The 25,853-nt window shown below is 37.3% G+C and overlaps 1 protein-coding gene across 4 annotated transcripts in view; it reads right to left on the bottom strand.

Annotated features, from left to right (window-relative positions):
- LOC109418098 (uncharacterized) overlaps positions 1 to 25,853 on the bottom strand; it is a 734,843-nt gene that overhangs the window by 400,918 nt on the left and 308,072 nt on the right. For 2 of the 4 annotated variants that reach the window (XM_029870885.2, XM_029870883.2), the window contains exon 2: positions 24,140 to 24,549. The exons of the other annotated variants lie outside the window; for them this stretch is intronic. The gene's annotated coding sequence lies outside the window, so the exon portion shown is untranslated. The remainder of the gene's footprint in view (positions 1 to 24,139; positions 24,550 to 25,853) is intronic. 4 annotated transcript variants of the gene reach the window in all.

The following is a 25,853-nucleotide window of genomic DNA, read 5'->3' on the forward strand; positions in this document are numbered from 1 at the left end:
AATTATGATTTCGACTGGATTGATAATATAACTGGTGAATAGAATGGTGCATAAAGCTGAAATTTTGACTTACGTAAAACCAACATTGTAGTAATCAGTCAGCTCCGTACATTCAGATAATCGGGTCTGGTTTATAATTTGTGTTCTCGGCAAAACATTCTTTTGGTAATTCCTCAGGGGAACATTTCCAATTTATTTGGAAATTGTTTTGCAATTCATTTCAAATGAGACTTCTTTTGGAAATCTCTCAGTAATTTCTTCGGATTTGGCAAATTTCTTCGTATCCCCTTCAGCAATTTCTTTAATAATTTATTTGGTAATATGTTTGGAATTCGGTCCCGAGCAGAGGAGAATATCAAATTATTAGCTACGAAATCACATAACCTGTTTTTATATCTTGTTTTGTTATTATTTAATTAACAAGGTATAGCTTTTCCATAACACATTTTGATGGACAATCTTATTTTGTTATAATCAAGCTATTGATATACAATCACTTAATCACATATCAATATCATGTTTTGTTGAAGTACGAGTTTTGTTCTTGTTGTATTATTCAACTTATCTACGAAAGCACAACAGTAACAAGTTTTGAAATCAAAGCAACAATTCGATAATAATGATCTGTCCTTTTGTTTTGTTCTATTTTTGTACTCACTTAGGAAGGAAATTTCTGAACGAATCCTCAGAAAATTCCTTAAATAATATTCGGAAAAACACTTAGAAGTTCTGGAGGAGCACTTCGATACCCTGGGAAGTCTTCAAAAGAACTTCTGGTGCAATCTTCTTAGAAATTCCAGAAGTAATTCTTCTGAGCAATTACTAGCATTCTTGGCAAAATCTTTTGAAAAACTACAAGAGAATTCTTCGGAAAAAAACTCCTGGTGAAATTCTCAAAGTAATTTTCAGAGAAATCTTAAGATGAAATTTGGGACAAATATTCACGGGAAATTCTGAAGAAATCTTTGAAGGGATTCTGTTCATAATTCTGGAGGAATTTCTAGTGGAATCTTTGAAAATCTGTGAATGATTCCGTTGAAGAACTCTCGGAGAAATTTCTGGAAGATTTTTCTTTTTCATTCTCTTAGAATGAATTAAAAACTGAATACAGGTACTCTTCGATATACGTACAAAAAAGTTTTCTCTTTGAACGTTATATCTATGTGTACGTTATATCGAAGCAGAGAAAAATTTAATAATTTTTATGTTAGTGTTGATGTATTCGACGAGATAAAACCCCAAATAATGATTTCGGTCAAATTCACAAAGCCTATAATGAAAAACATGAGTTTTCACGAAAAATTAATTTCGTTTTGTTTTTGCTTCGATATAAAGTACATTTTGCTTCGATATAACGTACAACATTGAAAATTTTTATTTTTCCCAGGAATAACCTTCACATAAACTACGAAATCACTAAATTCAATGCTGTGTTTCAGCATTAGCCTTGTTACCCAAAATTAGTGCAAAAAATTAGTGTATGTTATATCGAAGCAAAAACAAAACGAAATTAATTTTTCGTGAAAACTCATGTTTTTCATTATAGGCTTTGTGAATTTGAGAAGAGAATCAAAATGTACTTTCAAACAACTAACACGACTGTAGATCGTTGAAAATAGCTACAGGTGTAATTAGAGATCAATAGAAATCATAAACATACATGAAAGATCCTTTTAAATGCTTGTTTTGCCCCATATGCACCAACAACTGCTGGAAATTGTGAATTTTACATAAATATGCATGGATTTTAAATGTTACTGATTTGAATTTGTTTTTTTTGTCGCATAAACCAAAAGCGCTAGATTTGTTATCACCAGAATCATCTTCAGTAAGTGTCCAATTTGCCCCATTTTGCCCTATTATCATAGAAAAATGAGATTTAAAATGTATTTATAAGCAACATATACTGCTATGGAAAGTTGACATTAGTTCTAGTTGCAATTGGAAGCTAACAGTTATCATGCGCATATATTTAATATATTTTCCCTATTTTACCCTACATTCCCCTAAAACTGCTGGATGATAACATTTTTTGTATTGTTTTGTGATGTCACTGGTTGCAATATATGAAGTCTTGGATCATTTTTGATGCGTTTTATCGATTAGCTTTAGAATCATTCACGGGAGGGTACACATAGCTGTCCATTTTACCCCAATTTGCCCTGATATGTTGTCGCCTCATGAATGAATTGATTTCCCACATTTGCTTATGTCCGAATTGATGGACTTTTGGTACTGAAACCAATGTAATCAAAAGGTCAGTTAAGAATATGACTTTGGTAGAATTCAGGGTGTAATAAGCATTAATCTTAATCTAAATTGGTGGCAAATATGCACACAACTAATTAAATTTGGCATCTTATCTTAAGTATATATATTATTTGGTGCATTAAAACACGCTATATATAATCAGTTTAGCGCATATTTGACATATTTTATAAAATGCTTATTATGCCCTTAATTCCTCAACAAAAGCTGTAATTATAGAAAAAGTCATATACATGTCTTTTTGATAACAGTGCCAATGCTAATAAGGGAAATTAATTTATTCATTACATGACAAAAAATCAGGGCAAATTAATTTATTCATTACATAAAAAATCAGGGCAAATTGGGGTGAGATGGACAGCTATTCATACCATTTCAAGAAAGGTCCTAGTATTAATCGATAACCCGCATTTGTACATATCAAAAATGATCCAAGACTTCATGTTTTGCATCCAACAAATCCATACAAAATATGTTATTATCCAGCAGTTTTAGGGGAATGTAGGGTAAAATGGGGAATATATCTTTCATATATACGCATGATAACTGTTAGCATCCAATTTCACCTAAAGCTAATTTCAACGTGTTATACTGCCGTGAATCGCATATAAGTCCCATCTTTGCTGGATTTCCTATGCAAATGGGACAGATATGCGATTCACGGTAGTATTGCAGTATTTGTTTTTCATAACCACATTTGGAATCTATTTTTTTATGAAAATAGGGCAAAATGGGGCAAATCGGACAACTCCCGAAGATGATTCTAGTGAAAATAGATCTGGCGCTTTTTGTTTATGCCAAACAAATCACTTCAAATCAGTAACATTTAAAATCCATTCATAATTAGGAAAAAATGTGAATATCCACAAGTTGTTGGGGCATATGGGGCAAAATAAGCTTTTAAAAGATCTTCTATGTATGTTTATGATTTCTATTGACCTCTAATTACACCTGCAGCTATTTTCAACGATTTACAGTCGTGTTAGTTGTTTGAAAGTACATTTTGATTCTCTTCTCAAATTCACAAAGCCTATAATGAAAAACATGAGTTTTCACGAAAAATTAATTTCGTTTTGTTTTTGCTTCGATATAAAGTACATTTTGCTTCGATATAACGTACACTAAATTTTTGCACTAATTTTGGGTAACAAGGCTAATGCTGAAACACAGCATTGAATTTAGTGATTTCGTAGTTTATGTGAAGGTTATTCCTGGGAAAAATAAAAATTTTCAATGTTGTACGTTATATCGAAGCAAAATGTACGTTATATCGATTTCGCTATATCGAGGGTACGTTATATCGAAGATACCTGTATAGTGTTTTTCGATCATTTAATAGTTATTTATGCAAAATGATGATTTTTACAGCACGAGTCGTACATTTATCCAACGAGGCTTGCCGAGTTGGATAAATACGAAGAGTGCTGTTAAAATCGAGTTTTGCAACGAGTTGCATACAACATTTTTTGCAATGATCAAAATTATTCACTAAAATATGATCATTTCCGCCAGTACCATCATGTTCAGCGGTAGCTCAATGGGAACGACCACGTGCTCCAACATACTAGACCCGAAGTTTGGATCAAGCAAGCTGTGCTATAACCGTCACAGTTTTGCAAGCTCTTTCCGTGGAAACGATGACAACCAAGGTGGAAACTCAGATTGTTGATCAAACAATTGCATTATGGTTCATAATGCAACCGAAATGAGTTGCATTATGAACCATAATGCAACTGTTTGATATAATGCGATAAAGTAGGCCGTTTCGGAGCCAAAACGGCAAGTATAAAATAAGACTTTATAGTACCGAGTTGCAAAAAATATTGTTACTCATGTTATTAGTGGGTTTGTGAGACAAAGAGAATACATTTATATAATAAGTATCATAATTTACTTAGTTACAATTTTGATATCAAAACAAATTTTGATTTCCGATTATTATCAATAACAAATTAATATCAAAAATAGTTATTAAATATTTTCAAATTTCAATGTTACTAAGCTGTTATTTAAACTAACAAAACAAGTTATTTAAATAGTTTTCCAAGAACTTTTTTTGTTATGATATTTGTTATTTTGCCGCTTATGACAGACAAGTAAACAACATAATATGTTATGTTAATAACTTAAAAATAATTGATTCTATTATTTAGCTTTATCACCAACATAACACAGCTCCTTATGCTGTTGTTATTCCCTTCTGCTTGGGTACTAAGCACATTTCACGCATCCTTTGGAAATTTCTTTGGCAATACCGTTGGGAGTTTATTTGTTTTTTTTTTTTTTAATTTTATTGAAAATGTTTTCTCGGGAGTTCCTCGCCAATTTTTAGTAGTGCTTCAAGCATTGTTTTGTTAATGTCAGCAATTCTATTGATATTTGCTTTTTAAAATTCACGAATTACTCTTCAGGCAATTTCTTAGGGAATTCTTTTAGTAAAGCTTTTGGTAATTAAATCAACAATGACTATGGAAACTTCCTCACATTTTTTTTTAAGTTTTCGGCAAGCCATTCCACTTTTTTTTGGGATTTTCGTCGATCGAAAACTCCTTCGGAAATTCTTTCATAAATTGCTTTTATAATTTTTCTTTAGACAACTTCTTTAGTAAGTATGTAAGGAATTCCTGCAGCAGATGATTTCGGAATATCTTCGGCTATTCCAGTGTTACTTGGATTGAAAAATTTATTTGGGGTTTTCATCAGCAATTCCTTTGGAAATTTTGGAAACTTCGATCATAACTTTGAGAACTTCTTCGGTAATTCCTTTGGAAATCGATATGCCGAATTTTCTTCAGAAATGCCTTTGATGCTGTCGGAAAATTGTTTAAGAATTTCTTTGAATTTTTTTTTTCGTTAATGTGGAAATTTTTAAAGAATATATTTTGGCAATTTATTTTGCGACTGGGTTTGGCCAATTTCTTTAAAAAGCCTTAATATTTTCTTCCGGAATTCCTCTGGTAATTTTTCCGGCAATCGCTTTGGGAATTTGTCAGGATGATTTTCGTGAATTTCATAGGGGTTTCTTTGAGCAAGTCCAGTTGAGAATTTCGGAATTTCCAGCTCAGCAATTTTCAGAAGCAATATATATAATCACAATTAAATCATACAGTAATCACGGTAAAATTGCCTGAGAAAATTGCAAAACAACTGAAAAAGAAATTGCTGAAAATTTTCAGAGGAATAGCCATTGAAGTTATAGAAAAACAATCCAAAGAAATTGCCGATTAAAAACTACCACAGAAATTAAAAAAAAAACAACCTTGCCGAAGGAACCCTTTAAAAAATTGCCATACTGTGGTCTAGCGAATACGGAGTCGTGTGTTCGAATCCCACCAGAAAGCGTTTTTTTTACAAATTTATCTCTCAATTTGTCAATTAGCAACATTCGGTGCCTTCTAATCAATTAGTTTTTACCGTTTATTCCTATGGGATACCACTAGAGATTTGTCTAGTAATACCTCCTAGGATTTCTCTGAAAATTCCAACTATTCTCAAAATTCTTTAAGGAATTCCTACAGAGATTTCTATTGGGATTCCATCAGCTGGAATTCTTTGAAGAATGCCAAGAGGAGTTCCAGAAGTAATACCATGATTAGTTTCTAGAGTAATCCATGATTAAAAACTCAAGAGGAATTCTTGGATGAGTATTTAGAAAAATCCCTAATGAAATCAAAATCATTTCTGGAAATATCCTAAAGTCAAGAGGAGTTCCTAAAAGAATCCAATGAGAAATATTTGGAGAAATCCCAGGAAAAAACCCTTTAGGATTTCCAGGAGGAAACACCGAAGATACTTCTGCAAGGCTCCTAAGAAGATTTCCTTGAATATTCCCAGCAAGTTTTTGAAGGAATCCCTGGTGAAATTCATAGAAGAATCCCTAGAAGAATTCCGGGATGTTTTATAGTAAGTATTTCTGGAGGAGTCCTAGGAGGAATTGCTGGAATAATTACAGCAGAAATAGCTAAAGAAATCCATCCACTCCTGGAGGAAGGCCTGAAAAAAATCCATGAGAAAATTATGGAAGAATCTTTGGATGAAATATCTTGGATAAACATTCCTGGAGAAGAGCTTCTGAAGAAATCACAGAAAAATCTCAGGAGGTATTCTCAGAATGTATCATTGTAGAAATCTCAGCAGAAATCCTATGAGGAACTGCTGAAGTAAACTATACAGGAATTTCTAGAGAAACCCCATTAGGAATGCCTGGGGGAGTCTTAAGGAAAAAGCCTTCGAAAACCTAGAGAAGTCCCTGCAAGAACCGGTACAGGTATTCTGGAAGAATATATAAGGAAGGCCCTGAAGGAATTGCAGGAGGAATTTCTGAAGGATTCGCAGGAACATATCCCAGACGAATTCCAGCCATTATGCTAGGATAAATTCATATATGAATCACTACAAGAATTTCTGGATATATCATAGTAAGAACTTCTAGAGGAATTGCGGGAAGTACCGTAGGAGGAGTTGTTTGAGGTATTCTTGGAGGTAGGCTCAAAAGGAGTTTCTGAGAGAATTTCATGAGGAATTTCTGGAGAAATTTTTGGATAAAATCTCTAGAGGAGTTCCTGGATGAGTCCTTGGAGAAAACTCTGGTAGAAAAACTAAAAGAATTTCTGCAAGAATTCCAGGAAGATTACCTGGTAAGATTCCAGCACAAAAGCCAGGAGAAAGCTCTAGAAGAATTTCTGAAGTACCACAATTAAAATTCATGGAAGAAGGTCAATAGAAGTTTTTGGAGAAATCCGCTGTGGAATTTCTAGAGGATAAATCCTTGAAAAAATCTCTGGAAGAATCACCGAAGGGATTTTTAGATAAATCCCAGAGAAATTTTCCGGAAGAATTTCCAGAAGAACATCACTAGTAGAATTCCTGAAGGTTCCAGAGTGAGATTTTTTGAAGGAGTTCTAAGAGAAATTGCTGGAAGAATCTCAGCAGGAGTTGCTTGAGGAATCCTAGCCACAATTCCCGGAGGAAGGCCAATATAACCTCCAGGAGGAATTCCATGACAAAATTCTGGAAGAACCACTGAAAAAAATCTCCAAAGGAATTCCTAGAAGAATCACCGAAGAAATTGCTCAATCTCTGCAGAAATGTATTGTATGTACATTGTACAACCCCACCAGATGCAGAATCCTAAGGGAAGTCTATTGAAGAATCCATTATGGATGCATAGAGAAATCACTGTATAAATTGATAAGAGGTATTTCTGGAGGAATCCATTGAGAGAAGTCTGTTCATTGTTCTTACCAATATCCATAACGCCAAAACCTACAACAAGTATATCAGTAGTTTTAGGTTTGCTTATGTTTTGTTTAAATATGCCATTAATAAATACTGGAATTATTGGTTGAAGTTTTAAATTTTAGGTGCCTGTCAAGGACAAATTCTAGGGGGTGCCAAATTTGTTCTAGGGGGTGCCAGGCACCCCTGGAACCCCCCTAGCTACGCCAATGCTTCCCACTGATGATGGGGTTGCGTGTTTGATCACGACAATTCGTTTGCTGCATCTTTCTCGATTCGCTTCAGCAAAGAGGAGTGAACATGAATGGACAGATGGGTCATCTGTGCCCAGCCGAGAAAATCGACCATCACAAACGTGCTCTAGACCAGCGAGGTTGCAACCAGAAAGATGAAAATTCAGTCTCCAAGGGGTTAAATGACTTATATATATATATTTGAAATACGTGCTGGTTGGTCACCTAATTCTATTACAATCAAAAGTTGGTCGCAAAGAGAACAGTTTGAGAACCCCTACAATGATTAACCCTTCCGTTACCAACCCCCCCGAACGAGAGTGCGAAAAAATAGTCTTTTCGTTATAACTTTTTTGTTTTTCAATATTTTTCGACCAAATTTTGACACAATAAGCGGATATCCTTCTAATTTAAGGATTTGCTAGGGATTGTAGGAATGGCCACCTGGTTCCGGAGTTATTCCGGAATCAAAATGGGTCATTCGATTTGGCCATTTTGGAAAAAGTAAATTTTCGATATGAGAGCCGTTCAGTTTTCAGACCTAAGTGCACTGGAATGATAGAAAAATTTGTCTAGAAGTCCATCCCGGTCACTGCGTGCCTTGGAACCCGTTTTACGGATGTTCCGGGAACCGGTTCCAGGGTCAATTTTTGAATGTAATTCAATACCATCATGCGACACCTCAAACTTCGTGGTTTTTCAAGATGCATCATTCTGTGCTGTTTTGGCGTTGTCTGAAATACTGTTGGCCATTTTGGAACCGGAATTCGGATTTCCCGGAAATCGGTTCCGGTGGATCCGGGGTCCAATTTTCGAAAATAAACAAACACCTGGGCGTATTTCAATATTTGTATGCAAACTTTTCCCGTTAACAGATAGAGGGGAGTCAGATCTATCTGTTACTGGTAAAAGATTTCATGAATAATGGGGGGTAAGCCTAGGAGGGACGGGAGCAGCAGAAATTCGCAATGGCTGTTACGCCCTCTTCAAATGTTGGTCTAGAAGTATTCCTTGAGGAACTTCTTGAGGAGCTCTTGAGGCAATTTTAGGAGAAATTCCAGCAAGAATTTCCAGGGAGAATTCCTGGGGTAATTTCAGAAGGAACTCCTGGAGGAAATATTTGAGGAATTTCCGGAATATTTTTTGAAGGAACTCCCTGAGAAATTTCCGTTGGAGGAAAATTTAGAGGAATTTCCGGAGGAACTCCTGCAGGAACTTTCGGTCGGAGGAGTCCCTAGAGGAACTTCCTGGGAAAATTGCTGAGAAACTTCTAGAGGAATTCCTAGAGAAACTCCTGGAAGGATTCCTGGAGGAAGTTCTGGAGGAACTCCCTGGGGAATATTTTGAGGAAATTCCTGGGAGAATTCCTGTAGGAATCCTTGGAAAATTTCCCGAAGGAAGTCTCGGAGGAATTTTCATAAATTTTCATAAACTCTTTTAAACTTCAGGGGGAACTTCCTGGAGAAATTCTTGGAGGAACTTTCGGAGGAATTCACGGAGGAGCTTCTGAAGGAATTTTTGGTGGAATTTTGGAGATATTCTTTAGGTGATACCTGTTTGAATTTTCGGAAGAAACTTCTGGAGGAACCTCTGGGGTTTGCGGAGGTAACTTGTGCAAGAGCGTTAGGAAGCATTTTACGCGGAATCACCCGAAACGAATTTTTGGAAAATTCTCTGTAATTTATTTCTGGAGGAACCCTCCCATTATTCAGGAAGCATGTCTAAAAGGAATTCTTGGATGAATCCCCGGAATCAAATCTCCATAAGAAACTCCTGGAGGCATCCCTAAAAGGAATTCCTGTGACACTTTTCGGAGGAAACTCCTAGAGGAATCCTCGGAATGTGTTTTTGGTAACCTCGCTGGATTGAATAATCTGGAAGAACATCCTTCAGGAGGAATCTCCGGGATGAATTCCGGAGGGAATTCTTTGGAGAGGTTGCAGAATTCCATGAGAAAACTCCGGAAGGCATTCCTGGATGCATTCTCAGAATGAATACCCAACAAAGGGCAGTTTCTGGTTCAAAGCATAAATATACGGATAGCAATCAATGGTTCCGCTCGTGGTCGCATGATTGCGTTTGTTCATCTTCAAAAAATTGACCCCGGAACCACCGGAACCGATTCCCGAGAAATCCGAATACCGGTTCTAAAATGGCCAACAGTATTTCAGATAACGCAATATTAACCCAGAATGATGTATTTTGAAAATCACGATGTTTGAGGTGCCGCATGAGGGTATTGAACCATTTCCAAAACTTGGCCCCAGAACTGGATTCCGGAAAATCTGTATACCGATTCCATAATGGCCAAATGTATCCTAAGTGACCAATCATTATGATAAAATGCCATAATTTTCAAAATCATGAAGTTTGATATGTCGCATGATGGTGTTTGTTTATTTTCGAAAATTGGACCCCGGAACCACCGGAACCAATTTCCCGGAAATCCGAATTCCGGTTCCAAAATGGCCAACAGTATTTCAGACAACGCCAAAACAGCACAGAATGATGCATCTTGAAAAACTACGAAGTTTGAGGTGTCGCATGATGGTATTCAATCATATTCAAAAATTGACCCCGGAACCGGTTCCCCGGAACATCCGTAAAACGGGTTCCAAGGCACGTAGTGACCGGGATGGACTTCTAGACAAATTTTTCTATCATTTCAGTGCACTTAGGTCTGAAAACTGAACGGCTCTCATATCGAAAATTTACTTTTCCCAAAATGGCCAAATCGAATGACCCATTTTGATTCCGGAATAACTCCGGAACCAGGTGGCCATTCCTACAATCCCTAGCAAATCCTTAAATTAGAAGGATATCTGCTTATTGTGTCAAAATTTGGTCGAAAAATATTGAAAAACAAAAAAGTTATAACGAAAAGAGTATTTTTTCGCACTCTCGTTAGGGGGGGTTGGTAACGGAAGGGTTAACAATGTATATCTACAGTGTTATGTTTTCAGAATCGCATTCTGGAACAAAACAGAAGGTGTATGCGTATGTTTTGTTTACAAAACTGACATATTCTGCAAGTTTTTTTTTCTTCGTCTACCATGACGGCGTCCATTTTCAGTTACTACAAATTGAGGAGTATCTGAAAGGAAAATCCTTTTAAAACTTTCAAAAGTATCACATTCACATTAGACAGTCATCAGAACTCACTGTTTAGGTATTCTGGGTGCTTGCTAGTTATCCTTTACCCTAGACGTCCACAAGCATTGGAAACAGAAAAAGTCTTCCATTTATGTCTCATCTTTCTCATATAAATGGCAAACTAAATGTGCCACCATTCATCATCTTCTTCTTCTTTATGGCTCGACGTTTGCATTGCAACATGGCCTGCCTTTCTTCAGTGTTCAGTGTTCTTAGAGTACTTCCACAGTTATTAATTGAAGGATATTCTTTGCCTGCCATTGCATGAATTTGTACATTGTGTTTGGCAAGTACAATGATACACTATGCCCAGGGAATCGAGAAAAGTATTCCTGACTGGAACAGGAATCGAACCTACGGTATCCGGATTGGCGATCCATAGCCTGAACCAGTAGGATAACTGGAGCTACTAATCACCTATGATACCGGAATTGTGACTGACAAGTACAAGTTTTATAAATATGGCTTATGATATCTTATTTTTTGTCATGATTCCAGGAACATGCTTCATGATACCATGACTCAATTTTCCGCTTTTCGCCACCAAAACCGAAATCAAAAATTAAAAATGATGAGTTTAATGAATAAAACTTAGGGTACCACCAACTTAGGTCATAGTTCAAGAGTACGTGCGTCATGATTTCATGACACTATTAGTCTCTTTACAGCGCCAATTGTGGAAAATGTAGTCTCGGCGTAGTTCTATGTCACGGTTAAACCAAGAAGAACATTGTAGTGAACTCTTACTGCAGATTCTGTAAATTATGAACTACGTTACTTCTTTAAAATACGGCCCAATAAAGAACGATTGAGTTCATTGGGCATGCGTTTAATGTGTACGTTCGTTAAGCGTTCAGCTGGATGAATAGGGTTAATAGCCAAATGTTGCACACCTCATGAGAAAAGAATGGAGTGTGCGACAATTGGCAAGTATTTAAGGTGTTTAAGGTCTAAGTGATTGCATTTTGATTCTATCGACTAAATTTGATCTGGAATCGCTATTCATTCGTTTGCTAATTTGTGGCAGTATATCTGTAAAATTTCAGCCGGAAACGTCCTATTGCACAAGTTTACAAAATAAAACGAAAGTCGTGAACTTCTGCCAACGACCAAAATATTTGAAGCACTATTTAGTGCTGATTTCGAAACTGACCTTCATAAAATTTTAAGTAGAACAGTTTTTGAGTTTTAGCTCAGTATCGAGTTTTGCAACTTTTCAAAATATGTAATTTACTAAAATTCAAAAATATTGCGTTTTGTTCAACCAATTTTAAATCGTTTTCCATAAATTAAAAGCTGAATACAATACCATTCGATCATCTGAATACAGATTTTGTGTCAAGTTGATTAAATTCAGGATATTGGCGAGTTTTAGGGACGATCTTCTTAAATTTTAGCAAAATTCCCAAAATTTTTTGAAGAAATGTTTTTTTTTTTTCAATAAGAAAAAACCAACTTAAAAACTCTTTCTCGACGTTTATTTGACATATCATATGTAGGCGAGTTACAGTAAAAATTTCAGCTCAATCGGAGCATTGATTACGCAGAATGGGATGTTTGAAGTGAGCGACTTTGCTTAAAAATAGAACAAAAATCGATTTCAAATCATCAACCTTGTATGGTAAGACGAAAAAAATTCCGCTCTACTGTAATTTTTTTCTTTCGCGTTTTCTAACTCAGGGCATGATTCTACACCAAAAATGATCATCAGCTTACCGAGTTCAAAAATGCTGTAAACTAGTGTTATCACTCCTACTTGGAAACGCGATTACGAACGCCGTGAATGAGCGGCAGGCAAAAATGACAGCATCGAATCCCACAATTTCAACTCGATCGCACTTTCCCGTCGCTTCGTCGCCTGCGCTCATCGCTCGCTCGCACGCGGGGAATGCTAATCAAATTTGGTAATAATCACAGAGTCTTGAAATTCCCTGATCGTCACACCATCCGACAACCACAACGACACCAACGAAGACAAACTGGTCTGGCCCCTCGTAAAAGCGCGTAATCGATCGATCGATACACACCATCATCGGCGGTGTTCCTAGGTGGTATGTGTGCGTGTGCGAATGCGTAGTCGTCGAGCACTTTGGGGCTGTCCATTAATTACGTAAGGGTTTATAGGGGGAGGGGGGGTTTGAAAAATCTTACGCGCCATACAAAAATATTTGGCTTTCCATACAAAAAATCTTACAAGGGGGGGAGGGGTGTCGAAAAATCGCAAAAAATCCCTTACGTAATTAATGGACAGCCCCTTTGCTCTTTTTGTCATCCGCGATCGATCCGATGATCCAAATTTGCATTCGATCGAGCGAAGTGAGAGATCAGAAATGACGATCGTCCCGCTTCGTGGCACGAATTTGTTTTCTTCCCCAACTTCGGATATCACCGATGACCGATCATCATCAGTGTGATCACGGCTGGCTTGGGATAATCGTGCGGCGCGGTAGCGCCGAGGATGACGGGCTGTTATCTAATACCGATCCACGGTCATCGAAAATTAGCAGCGATGAGAGATGCTGCAGCACTTTTACGCCTTTCGCGTGACACCTGATTGCTGACTGCTGTGATTCTCGATCGGGTTTTTAACTGAGTGGTGAGTCCTGAAGAGAAGGGGGAGGGGACATTCGGAGATCAATATCGCAAAATGATCACACTGACCACTGGTTGGCATTGAGACAGGTCGCCAAAGTGATCATCATCGCCGCGTCGTCGCGCCGCGCCGCAAAACTGATCCGGCAAGAGCTGATTCGATCTGCTTAGAGATTGCGGTTTGGTATTTTATTTGTTTAGCGGTGATTTGTCAACGAACGAACGAACGAATGGATTACTCACTGATTTGTTTGCGTGTGCGTGCATCGGGGGACATCTTGATTGGAGAGAGGTGATTTGGTCATTAGCCTTGGGCTTGATCTTGCCAAAAAATAAAAGCTCAAGGTTTTCTAGTCTTGGTGGTGGATTTAATGTCTTTGGTGACATTTTTGGAGGATGCTTTGGTCAATGTCAACAAGAAGCAAATTTCAGTATAATAAGAGATGACTGCATAAGATCAATTGTGCAGCAAAATGATAAGTTGAAAGTGGAGCCTCCAACATTGTGAGGACCAGAAGTTCCTACCTCAGAGTTGTGTGCTAAGTTGGTAGTGCAGCCTGGGCACTGTTGCCCTTATGACTTCAGTAAGATTGAGGAGGTACTTCCCGAGCGTCTGTTCACCAAGTTGGTGCGGCTCCCATAGCATCTGTTCTGGCATCCAGCGGCTGAATAAAACACGCTGTATCGGATCAGCTGTCGGAAACCGACCCGGTAGCGAAATATGGACTGTGATTGGAAACTCGGTGTGTTTACCAGCCAAGGGCTGAAAGTTTCTATAATAACGTCTCGAACTCAAATGAACCTGGATGAGTGAGCCATTTGGCTCGTGAATTACAGAACGTTGGATATCCGAAAGCACACTTCGAGACACCCAAACGACGAAGTCTGCAACCAAATTGACCATGTGCCGGTAGACGACCACCACTTCTCGGACGTTATTGAAGTTAGCATTTTTAGGGGTCCCAACAGCGACTCAGACTATCTCGTAGTTAGTAAGAATCGTGCTTGCTTATCAACCATATAGGACTCTAGGGACCGGCAATTGATACGTTTCAACATCCAGAGTTTTGCAGCAGACGGTACGGTAGCTGACTTTAACCAGAAGCTGGACGAACGCATAAGTAATTTTAACAAAAGCAATAATCTCAACACTCTGTGGGAGTCTATCCACGGATCATTGAGTAAGTACGGCAGCACGGCACTGTTCAAAAAACGACCTAGAAATGGCTGGTTCGACGAGGAGTGTCAGAGAGTAGCGGACGAGGAATGGCAGCCGGATACTGGTGTCGGGAACACGCCAGAGTAGAGAGCGATATAGGAAAGCAAATAAGATTGCTCAGGCGCAAGGGAATATGGAATAGAATGATATGCGGAGGTTTTACGAAACTATCTTTGGCGTGCAAAGAAAAGCAGCGCCCTCTCCTATCATGTGCAACGACCGTGATGCAAACTTGCTGACAGACAAAACAATGGTGGCTACCAGGAGGAGAGAGCACTTCGAGGTATTGTTGAACAGTGGAAAAGGAAGAGCGACAGTCAGAATACGAATCGATGACGACGGACGGGCTGTGGAACCTTCAATGCTTGGCGAGTTCCAAACAATCATTGAAGAACTGAAGAAAAACAAGGTTACTGGGAAGGACTTATTCCTGGCCGAACTTCTCAAGCACGGTAGCAGCTGCATCAACTCTTACGCTGTAATACATATTATAAAGGATTGTGCGATATTTGCCAGAAAACCGTTTGCCAGAAAACCATTCGCCAGAATGCCAAACGCCAGAAAACCATTTGCCAGAATGTACCATTTGCCAGAATACTATTTGCTCGAAAGTACCATTTGCCAGAATGTACCAATCCCCAGAATTTAATATTAAATATTAAATTCTGGGGATTGGTACATTCTGGCAAATGGTACTTTTGGACAAATAGAAATTTTCTCCATTTTCTAAGAATTAATTTAAACTAAAGATGTAATTGTGAGAATTTGGTGGATATATTTCAGTCCATTAACATAAAAAATGTCGTCAGTTTCAATCTTTTACACTAATTCAATATGTTTACTGCTAGGATGATCTCTGCTGGAAATGATTCACCGGTAGTTATTGAGCAAAGAGAAAATCAATGAAGAGAAATCCATCATTGCAGATACGCCTGTATGATACTTTGATTGATTTGTCTTTATTAAAGAGACTTTCAGCCCTTGGCTGGTTCGTCTCTACTGTATGATACTAAGCGCGAGACTTCGATGTGACTAGGTTAGAAGTGCATAGGTCCACAAACATCTGGTATGGCAAAAATACTGCTGACCTACCGTATGCGTGATAATGTTTGCACCATCGTTAAATAAAATTCCAGTTTCACTTGTGAAAACAATGTATTGGTTTTATTTGCAGGCATTTAAGCTATAACTCATATCATAGTAGGCTGTGAATAAAAAGTGTTGATTTTCTTAGTTTAACACTTGCATAATGACTAAGTGGCAACCTAGCTCGTGATTTGTCCACGCGCAAATGTCGAAAAGTATCCGTGGTAGTGTCAAAGTCAAGATTAACAATTTTTTAATTATATTTTTTAATTTGAACTTGCCTAATGGTGTAGACATTGACACACAAACAAAAGTTATAATAACTATTGATTCTGGAATTTGGTACGGATCGATAGTTTTTCGGAAATCGAAAAAAACGGAGGTTGCGTTCGGGCAAATTCAAGACTTTCTTATATGGCGCTACTCGTAGCTCCTGGATGCCATTGGTAATAATGTAAGTTTTTTTTTCTATGGTCGAAGGATCATAAAGGGCACCGATATGCCATGTCGTTAAGTCGCTGATTTCGCGTTTCTTTGCCATTTTTCTCATTGAGCGCATATAATTCACCCAAATCTTATTTTTGGTGGCAGCGATAGCTTTCTTAATCCATGTTAACCTTGGACGACCAGTGGACACCTTCGGGAACAGTTGCCCTTGCTTTTTTTCGGTCTAAGACCGTTTTACGGTTCTCCTGAACACTCCTGAAATGTATTTTTTAACATTCGCGCGTGGACAAGTCCCGACTACCGCTGCTACCCCTTCATGGTGCAAATTTTAAACTTAAGAAATTGGATTTTTTTTACCCGCAACCTACTGTGATATGAGTTAGAGCTTACGTGCATGCAATAAAAACCAAGACATTGTGTGTACAGGTGATATGGGTACCTTATTTGTACGATGGTGCAAACATTATCACGCATACGGTAAGTCCATTAGGCCGAATAACCAATGGGTAGAAATGATGATCACGAATCGCAATTTAGTGATTATGGAATAGGAATCGGAACGGTTTCTTAAATTTGTTCGGTTTTCCAATATTTAGCTGATACTTCTACAATATTAATATTGCCTTATTGTTTTTCCGCAATCAACAATCAATGTCAAAATCTAGTCTTCCTAACTAAGAAGAACAGCCTCTGTTTAAAACAAGGCAAAATTCAATAGTTGAACATCAACGGTTTCGGTGCAAAAAACTATTTTTCTACAATGAAACTATTCTCTCTAGTTCAAAATTATTTAATAGTTAATTTACCTTCTTCTAAACACAGGCTGTTCTTTCTAGTTTCATTGTAAGACTAGTTTTCGGCATAAATAGTTGATTTTATATATATATACACCAATATTGGTATTGCGGAACTAATAGTTTAATTATTGAAAAAATAGCAGATCTGAAACCCGTTTATTGTTCCTATATGTATTTAAAAGAAGGAAAGATTCATGGGTAAAATAGAGTAGCTCCAATTTCAACAATTATTTTAACAGTATAAAAGGGAAAACGAAAAAACTATGGCCATTCGGCAAAATAACTTTTTGACCTAATGAACTGCTATCAAATGACATTCGACCCAACGGCCTTCAGCCGAATGCTCTAACATCATTGATATTAAGATTCTATAACAGTAGCCGGAGCGCCATTAGCCATAATACCATAAGCCCAAATATGTTAAGCTCACATGTTACACCGTGATAAGGGAATATATTGGTTAAAATTGGCGCAAATAAAGTAAGAAATTCATCTAGAAAGAACAGCAGATGATTAAAAGAAGGAACAAACTGTGCTGGAATTATTAGAATAAATTTCCTCAAGAACAAGCTTTTTATAGCATTTGATCAAGTGATATTCGGCCTAATGGTACATTCAAGCTTGTAGTTTTCGGACAGTGACAGTCACAGCGGTATAGTTAAAACCGTATAGTAGGGTATGTGTGCCATCAGTAATCTCATGCTCCCATTTTCATCCTATTCGAAAACAAGCGATTACGGCACCGATTGACTCCGTTCTTTTTGTTTTCATGGGTGCTCACTTCTAACAAAAAATACAAAAATAAGAAACAGAACAAACAGCGCTTCAATCCTTTGTTTTTCGTGGGATGAAAATGGGAGCCACATGCTTAATAAGGGAACGAATACCCTATAAAACCGTCGCTTAAGTTATTATTTCTGTGTATTTTACTCGTTGCTTCGAAAAGGTTTTTGTTTATGGTATTCGATTGACTTAAGTGTGTGAACAACAATTCCGGGTAATTTAGCTGTTCGGCACAAAAATTATGATTTAAAGTGATCAGGTCATTGTTATTATCAAAAACAAGCTTAAAAAATTAATTTCAATTGAAAGAAGGGAATCTTTGAAAAATATAACTAAATCCAAAAATTCCATATCAGTAAAAGCTGGGAAGAACATCCTATGTGTTGAAGAAAGGAAAATTTTTGATGAGCATTGATCAAATTCCGTCAAAATATTATTTCATCAATTGGATCCACATCATGATCAACTTGTCCACAAGATAATTTGTGGAAATGTTCTAATTAAAGAAATAAGCTGTTGTGCGCAATAGAATAATTAAATAACATAAAAGTTTAAATGTATTGTGAAGTTTGAAAGGTTTGAGTTCACATATTTTTGTTGTTTCAGAGTGATTTGCCCTTCTTCAAACTATAGCCTTTTCTTTAAAAGTTACTATAAAACCATTTCTTGTTTGCTCCTACATCAGCTCCAATTATTTATTTAACTTTCGTATATAAAACTGAACATAAACAAAATTTTACATTAGGGTTAGGGTGATTCTGGTAATATGGACAGACCGTTACGCGTATATATTTTGGACACTTTCATTTGATTTTGCCGTAAATGTCCAAAATATATACGCGTAACGATCTGTCCAAAATAACTGAATTCCCCTATCGTGGGCTAATCGATCCCAAACAAATAAAAAAACACGATTTACTTTTCAAAAAGATTGTTTTAAATTATCATTAGATTGGAAACACTTCTGGATTGAGAACTTTGGAAAATTTCTGGGAAATGGTACTTTCTGGGGAATGGTACATTCTGGCAAATGGTTTTCTGGGAAATGGTACTTTCTGGCAAACGGTTTTCTGGGAAATGGTATTTTCTGGCAAATGTCTTTCTGGCCAATGGCATTCTGGCGAATGGTTTTCTGGCAAATATCGCACAATCATTATAAAGATCTGGGAAGAGGAACAACCCAGACAACCAGAAATCGCATAAGGATGTACGCTGTACATCGTATAAAGTACTATTTTAACTCACTATTGCATATATATATACGGCTGAGGGACAATTTTCATCGCATATGATGTTATATTTTGAACTTATTGCGATGTATCTGGTAAAATCATATAAGAGTGCAAATGAACTTTTATAATGTATAACTACATCGTAGTAGACTATATTCTGATATTTTATTGCGACGAACTTTACTTATTCGCAAAAGGATTCGAGCGGACTCGCAAAGTGTCAATTGAGTTCGCATAATTGCGCACTGCGATGATTATACGACTTCGCTTGGTACTTTCCTTATTATGTCAGTGAAACTCGCATTAGTGTACAAACTAAATCGCATAAAAGTAAAAATAAACTCGCTAAAATGTGCATACAAACTCGCATAAGCTAGAATCGTTAACGTTGGTATATTGCGATGTGATATTTAATAACAGTGAAAGAGGTGCTGTTGGAGTGCAAAAAAGCTACAAGAAAGTTAACAGTCATAATTCTGGTTACAAAACAAGTTATAAAGTCATCATTTTTGTTTTAATGACCTGATAATTTATAATGGGTGGTGCTAGCAAGAGAGAGGTAGTGATAACTGTGCAGGAAATCACGTTTTGTCAGCTCCAGATAGCGCAGGGAAACCAAGTGCATTCCAACACTGAGGTGAGTTAGAAGGTCATGACATTTAATCAGTGTGATTCATAAGTAGTGTTTGGTGTTCAGTGTGAATTGTGGCTCGAAAATCCAAAGGTTCTAAGTTCGATACTAAGGTGACAAAAATTGTTTTTTTTTTGTCGAATATTATTAAGTCGCATAAGATGCTATATTACGTCGCAAAAGTGCACACCGTGCATCGCATAAGATATCGCCTGAAGTCATATAGCTTTATTATTATTCCGTCAATGCACGTATAGCGCCTCCACTTTTGTACGCATAAGGCAGTTTTACTGCATCTTATGCGATGTAACTTTACCGCATAAAAGTACGTATAACATGAACATAAACTTCATTTTACGTGTAAATTGGTTGTCTGGGAACTAACTGCTAGTTGGTTAGATGGTCGCTTCTACCCTCTATACCAGAAAGGCCATTGCTAAGTACGCGAACTACAGAGGATTAACACTTCTCAATTCAGTACACAATTTTATTTGGAATTCTGTTCAACAGACTGAGACCGTTTGGGGAGTACTTCGTCTGCCAGTATCAGGCAGGATTTCGTGAGGCTCGATCAATGATGGATCATATGTTTACAAAGCATCAGTGGAGAGAAACGAGTTACGGCAGATTGTGATCAATGGGTTTCCGGCGAAGCTGATTGGACTTTTTATTTATATTTATTTTATATTTATATTTTTATCAGATAAGACTGGTTCTTGCAACACTTGATGGATCGAATTCAAGTGTACGAGTTGTGGATGAAATTTCGTCATCCTTCGTAACCTTACTGAAGCAAGCCGATGCTCTTTTAAACTTACTGTTCAACATAGAACTGTAAGGGTGCTACGAACAATAATCGGTGGTAAGCTGGAGGACGGCATGTAATGGGATGGAATATAGTGAGGCAAATAAAACACGGCAGGCTGCGGTGGGCAGAGCACGTAGCTCGTATGCCGGAGGAACGACAAGCTGAAACCATATTCAAAAGGGACCAGAAAGGGGCTGTCGGCTTTGTGGACGGCCGCGTTGTTGAGGATTCTAAACGTGCAGGGTGACTGGAAGTGATTGGCCCAGAACCAAGACAAAAACCATTCTGAACCGAGACAGAAACTCGTCTAAAATCCTCTGGAAATCCTTCGAGAGCACCTAATACCGAATTCAACTCACTAAAGAATGTTTTAGGGCAATTGATTTGACAATATTGAGATGATTCGTTGAGTTCAGAGGAACTCAGGGTTCATTTCAAAGCATTTCAGGGGCATTTGGGGGCTTCACGTTTCAGAGGTGTTCCGTTCCCGCAGACTTCGGTGTGGTTCTCGGAGGTATAGTAAAAGTGTATGGATGCCTCAGAGAGAAGAAACCAGGTTTTCCCAGGGGTTTCAGAAAAGTTTCTGGGAGGCTCAGGGGTGTTTAAAAAAATAGTTTCAAGGAGTTTCAGCATCGGCTTATCTAGGATTATTTTCCTTAGGAGTGCCAGTTTCAGTGACTTCCTGATTATTTCGAAATACCTTCGGCAATTCCGATTCCACTTGCTCTGAAAATTTCTTTGAGAATTTTATCAGCAATTGCTTTGGAAATTTATCAGGCAAATGTTCTGGAGACCTCTTCAATTGCCACTTTGGAAACATCTTCGGAAATTCTTACAAATTATGGAAATTTCTTCTTAAAGATGTTCTTTAAGAATTTCTTTTAAAAAACTGTTTTCGGATTTTTTTCAGATTTTTTCTGAAATTCTCCGAGAATTCTTAAGAAAATTTCTTTAGTAACTGTTAAACGAATTCCTGCAGCAGATTATTTCAAAGCACCTTTGGGGTTTTCGATGTCACTTGATTTTTTTTTGAGGATTGTATCAGCTATTGTTTTGGAAATTTATCAGGCAAATCTTTGGGAGACCTCCTTAAGCTTCCGTCAATCGCGCGGTTGGCCACAACCGTCAGCACCACGCTCATACTGAATACAAAAAGCGAGATTTATTCAGCGTGATTTACAAAATACAACAGCCCTATCACTCGAGCGACTTTGGGAACTTTTTCGGTAATTTTTGGAAATGATGGAAATTTCTTCGGCTATTTTCTTAGAGGTTTACTTTCGAAAAAAAAATGTCGGCAATTCTCCTAGATTTTTTGAACCATTTATTCAGAATTTGTTTGGAAATTGCTTGGGCAATTTATTTTGGAAATCTCATCCAAAATTTATTCAGAAATTCATTGGATGATTTCTCCAAAATATCTTTTAAGAAATTCTTTAGCACGGTCTTTCGAAAATCGTTCGGTGATTCGTTAGAAAACTTCTCAGCTAATTTTTTTTAAGATTTCTACTGAATCTTCCAAGGCGTATTGTTTGCAAATTCCTTAGAAAATTTCTACGAAAATACATAGTGGTCCATTTTTTTTGAAAGCTTTCATAATTTCTTCAACCATTCCTTTGGCAATTCTCAAAGAAATTCCTGGTAACTTCTAATGGAACTTCTTAGGTAAGCTTGATGATAAATTACCCTCAGGAAGCTTTTCGGAAATCTCTTCGAGTTTTACTTTGAGAATCCCTTCGAGAATTCTTTTGGTTCGGCAATTCTATTTTCAAATTTCTATTTTATGGAAATCGGAATAACTTTGTAAATTCCTCGAGCAAGAATCAGAATCAGAAACTCACAAAAAATAGCCGAAAAAAATCCCAAATATTATACCAAAGGTATTTTTGGGATGAAATCCAAAAAATTTTTTTTTGAGAAATCTTAAAATTATTGGCCTAAGGAATTTTCAGTGAAACCGCCATAAAAGCTTCCTGTGAAATTTTCCTGGAAACTATGGAAAGAATTACCGAAATATTCGAAGGAATTTTCAAAGAAAGTGTTGAAAACCGAAATAATTCACAAAAACAAATTATAGATGAAAGTACCAGAGGAATTCCCAAAAAAGTATCAAAAAAAAAAATAAAATATTGCAAAAAAAAATTATTTAAATTTTTTTCCGAAGCAACTTTTAAAAGAAATAAATATAAAAACAATGAAATCATAACGAATTACAAAATGAATCACTTATTTTGCGAAAAAATTGTAAAGGAATTGCTGAAGGAATTTCAGAACAATTTTCCTAAAAATAGCTGGCCAAATTCCAGTAGTTATCGCAGAAATTCTAATATAAAAACAAACATGTCGAAAGAATCAACTAAGAAATTTCGAAAGCAATATCAAAAGGAATAAGTATAGAAATTCTCAAAGAAAATGATGAAAAAGTTTCCTGAAAAAAATTTCTGAAGAAATTTCCAACGGAATAAATAGACGAACAATTTTATAAGAAAAACTCGATTTGATAAAATAATTGGGTAAGGAATCTAAAAATTATTGGCCAAAGGAATTCCCAGTGGAAGGAATCACTGGAAAAAATAACCGAATTAATTTCCGAAAAAAAAGTAATTCACATAGGCATCACTGAAGAAATTATCGATGAAGTTGCCAAAGGAATTTTCAAAAAAGTATCAGAAAAAATCGAAAAATATTTCAAAAAATTGTAAACAAATTGCTCTAGAAATTTTCCAAAGCGTATTAAATGAATCACAATAAAATTACGAAAAAAAAATGCAATTACTGAAAGAATTTTAGAAGAAGTTGTTAACAAATAATAGCTGATCAAATATCAATGTAATCACCGCAGAAATTCTAAAAAATCCCCTTAAAAATTTCCAAAGTAATACCCAATGGAAATACCATAGAAATTCCAAAAGAAAATAACAAGTTTCCCGAAAATATTTATAAAAATTTTTCTGAAGAAATTTCCAATGGAATTAATTAACAAAAAATTTTATAAGAATAATTTTTATAAATTTGATAAAATTTTCATTTGTATTTTTGAAGAAAAAAACAGAAAAAAATTCCAAAGCAATTCACAATGGTTGAAATAGTTACCGGCCAATGCATTTTAGTAGGTTCCAGGTGATTCAGGTGAGGTTTCAAAACGGAGGATTTCTCTGGTAAGTCATGTTGCAGGGGGTTTAAACGGAGCAAGAACAATGAAAGTTCAATTTGAAATCCCATAATTTTCTCCAACGATTTCTTGGAACTTTGAAACTCTGCCTTTGAAATCCTCTGAAACCCCCGAAAGCGCATGAAGCTCCTTAAATCTCACCAAAAGGGGTTTTAGTGTACCAGTGTTGTTTTTCGCCATGCAAAAGCTCGTTTCATTCTTTATGATGCAAATTATGCCATTATACTGAATTCCAATCCATCCCAATAATAATAACAACAAATTGCTTTTATGCATACTCATTCACGAATGCAAATTAAACCTGCGCCCAAATGCTCTTTTTCCCACCATCAGACACCGCTCCAGCAGCGCCTGAAGCAGCACACCTCTAAAAGCGTCAAAACTGCAAATTTGTTCAATAAATCAAAACAACCAAACGAGATGACCTTTTTAAAAATGCACCAACGATCCCAAAATCCGCACCCTGCTTCTTTGACTTACCGTTTGAAATGCACTCAAAAAGAGACGAGACGAGCCGAGAGCGAATCCCCTGATCCGCTCAACCGCAGCACTGTTCGGTCTGGACCAAAACCTAATAAAAATCACTCACTCGCGACAGTCCAACACTCGCGGAATCATTCACTTTTATGGTTGTTGATTTTATTTCTCTTGCGTTATCACTTATGATTTCTGTTTTACGTTTTTTTTTTTCTTCAATGCACTACTGCCCGCAGGTTTAGGTTTTGATTTCCTCACTTCTTTTTTTTTTGCGCCACACTTGCACTTGTTTTTTTTTCTTTCTCTGTTTCTGTTAGTGAGGAACCTCACTTTTTCTCGTGGGGGCACGTTACCAAAACATATGTGTGCGAGCTCGCGCGGAAATTACGTTGATTTTTGCTTGCGTCGATTACCTACGGAAAGGAAAACGGAAAATTCAATGAAACTCAATCGATTGAATCGCGTGCGATTCCATATTTCACCACCATTTCGAGCAGCAAATGGACGAACGACGAGTTTGGTTGAGTTTCCTTGCGAACGTGGGGCACCTGCACCAACGAAGGTACGTACGAGTCGAGTCGAGTCGAGTCTGTAGGATTGGGGGGCTGTGAAACTGTTTTTCCTCTTGAATGCGCGCTAGGGTAAATGAATACGTTTTACTGGAAAAGTGGAGCAATTCACCTGTGGTATGATTGCTTCTTCCTTGCAAATTGGTTCAAAGTATCAAAATGTTCTTTAATAAATAACATCAAAAAACTTTCGTTTCACAATTCATGTGCATCACGCCTTCCTCCCCTATTTCTAATTGAATGGAAGGACGTGGCCGGCGTCAGTTATGAATTTTGATATAGCAAACATAGATATGTGAAGGTTTAAAGCTTAGCTAGTAAAGTCTCTTGTGATTTACATGATTTTTTTATTTTTATATTTTTTATCAGATTAGCCTGATGAAAAATTGGTGAGCTCATTCCATAATACTTTAGTATATCGCAATATTTTTTCTCCATCTTGATCATTGGAGCACTGCCCCATTCGCACCTTCTGCGCCCAAGCTACCGACTAAGACAAGTTCCCACTATCAGCCTTCTCAGCCAAGATCTACCCACGTCAAACCCAACCTCGTAGCTGAGGCCTAGTGCCACCCAGTGGACCATGCAATTTCGTAAACCCTTGTTTGGATTTTTTGAGGGTCACATTGATATTTACTTTCAACCAGCAGCAGCGCGCCAGCCAATCGTCTGTCTCCTCCATCGCGTCGTCTGTGCGACGGTGGTTGATGACAACGACCTGAGGCTAGGCAATCTTACTTCTATATATATTTTGGGTAAATGTCAGCACCGGCGCGACGCAGCACCAATCATCATTATCGCTGGCCGCCGACCCAGCGAGAAGCAGATGTGCAAGGGTTGAGACATTTCAACTTTGACCGTCGTCTTCTTGTGCGACCGGCCACACCATCGTTGTTGTTGAAGTCATCGTCATCGTCCCGTCCCCTCTATAGCTTTATAGGAGAGTTGTTGAAGGATTAATGAGACGGTGGTGGTGGCTATCAGAGTCGCCAAAATTGCACAAGCGATGCTGCAATTGAGCGATCAACGTTATTGGCGGCGTCGATCGATTAATCATTCGCTTTCATGGCAAATTGCGCGCAAATGAGATATGAAATTGACAATTTTCGGTTGAGGGACTTCCATGACTGGACAAGCGACGAACCTTC

This window comes from Aedes albopictus, chromosome 2 (genome assembly GCF_035046485.1).
Source record: "Aedes albopictus strain Foshan chromosome 2, AalbF5, whole genome shotgun sequence".
Lineage (NCBI taxonomy): Eukaryota > Metazoa > Arthropoda > Insecta > Diptera > Culicidae > Aedes > Aedes albopictus.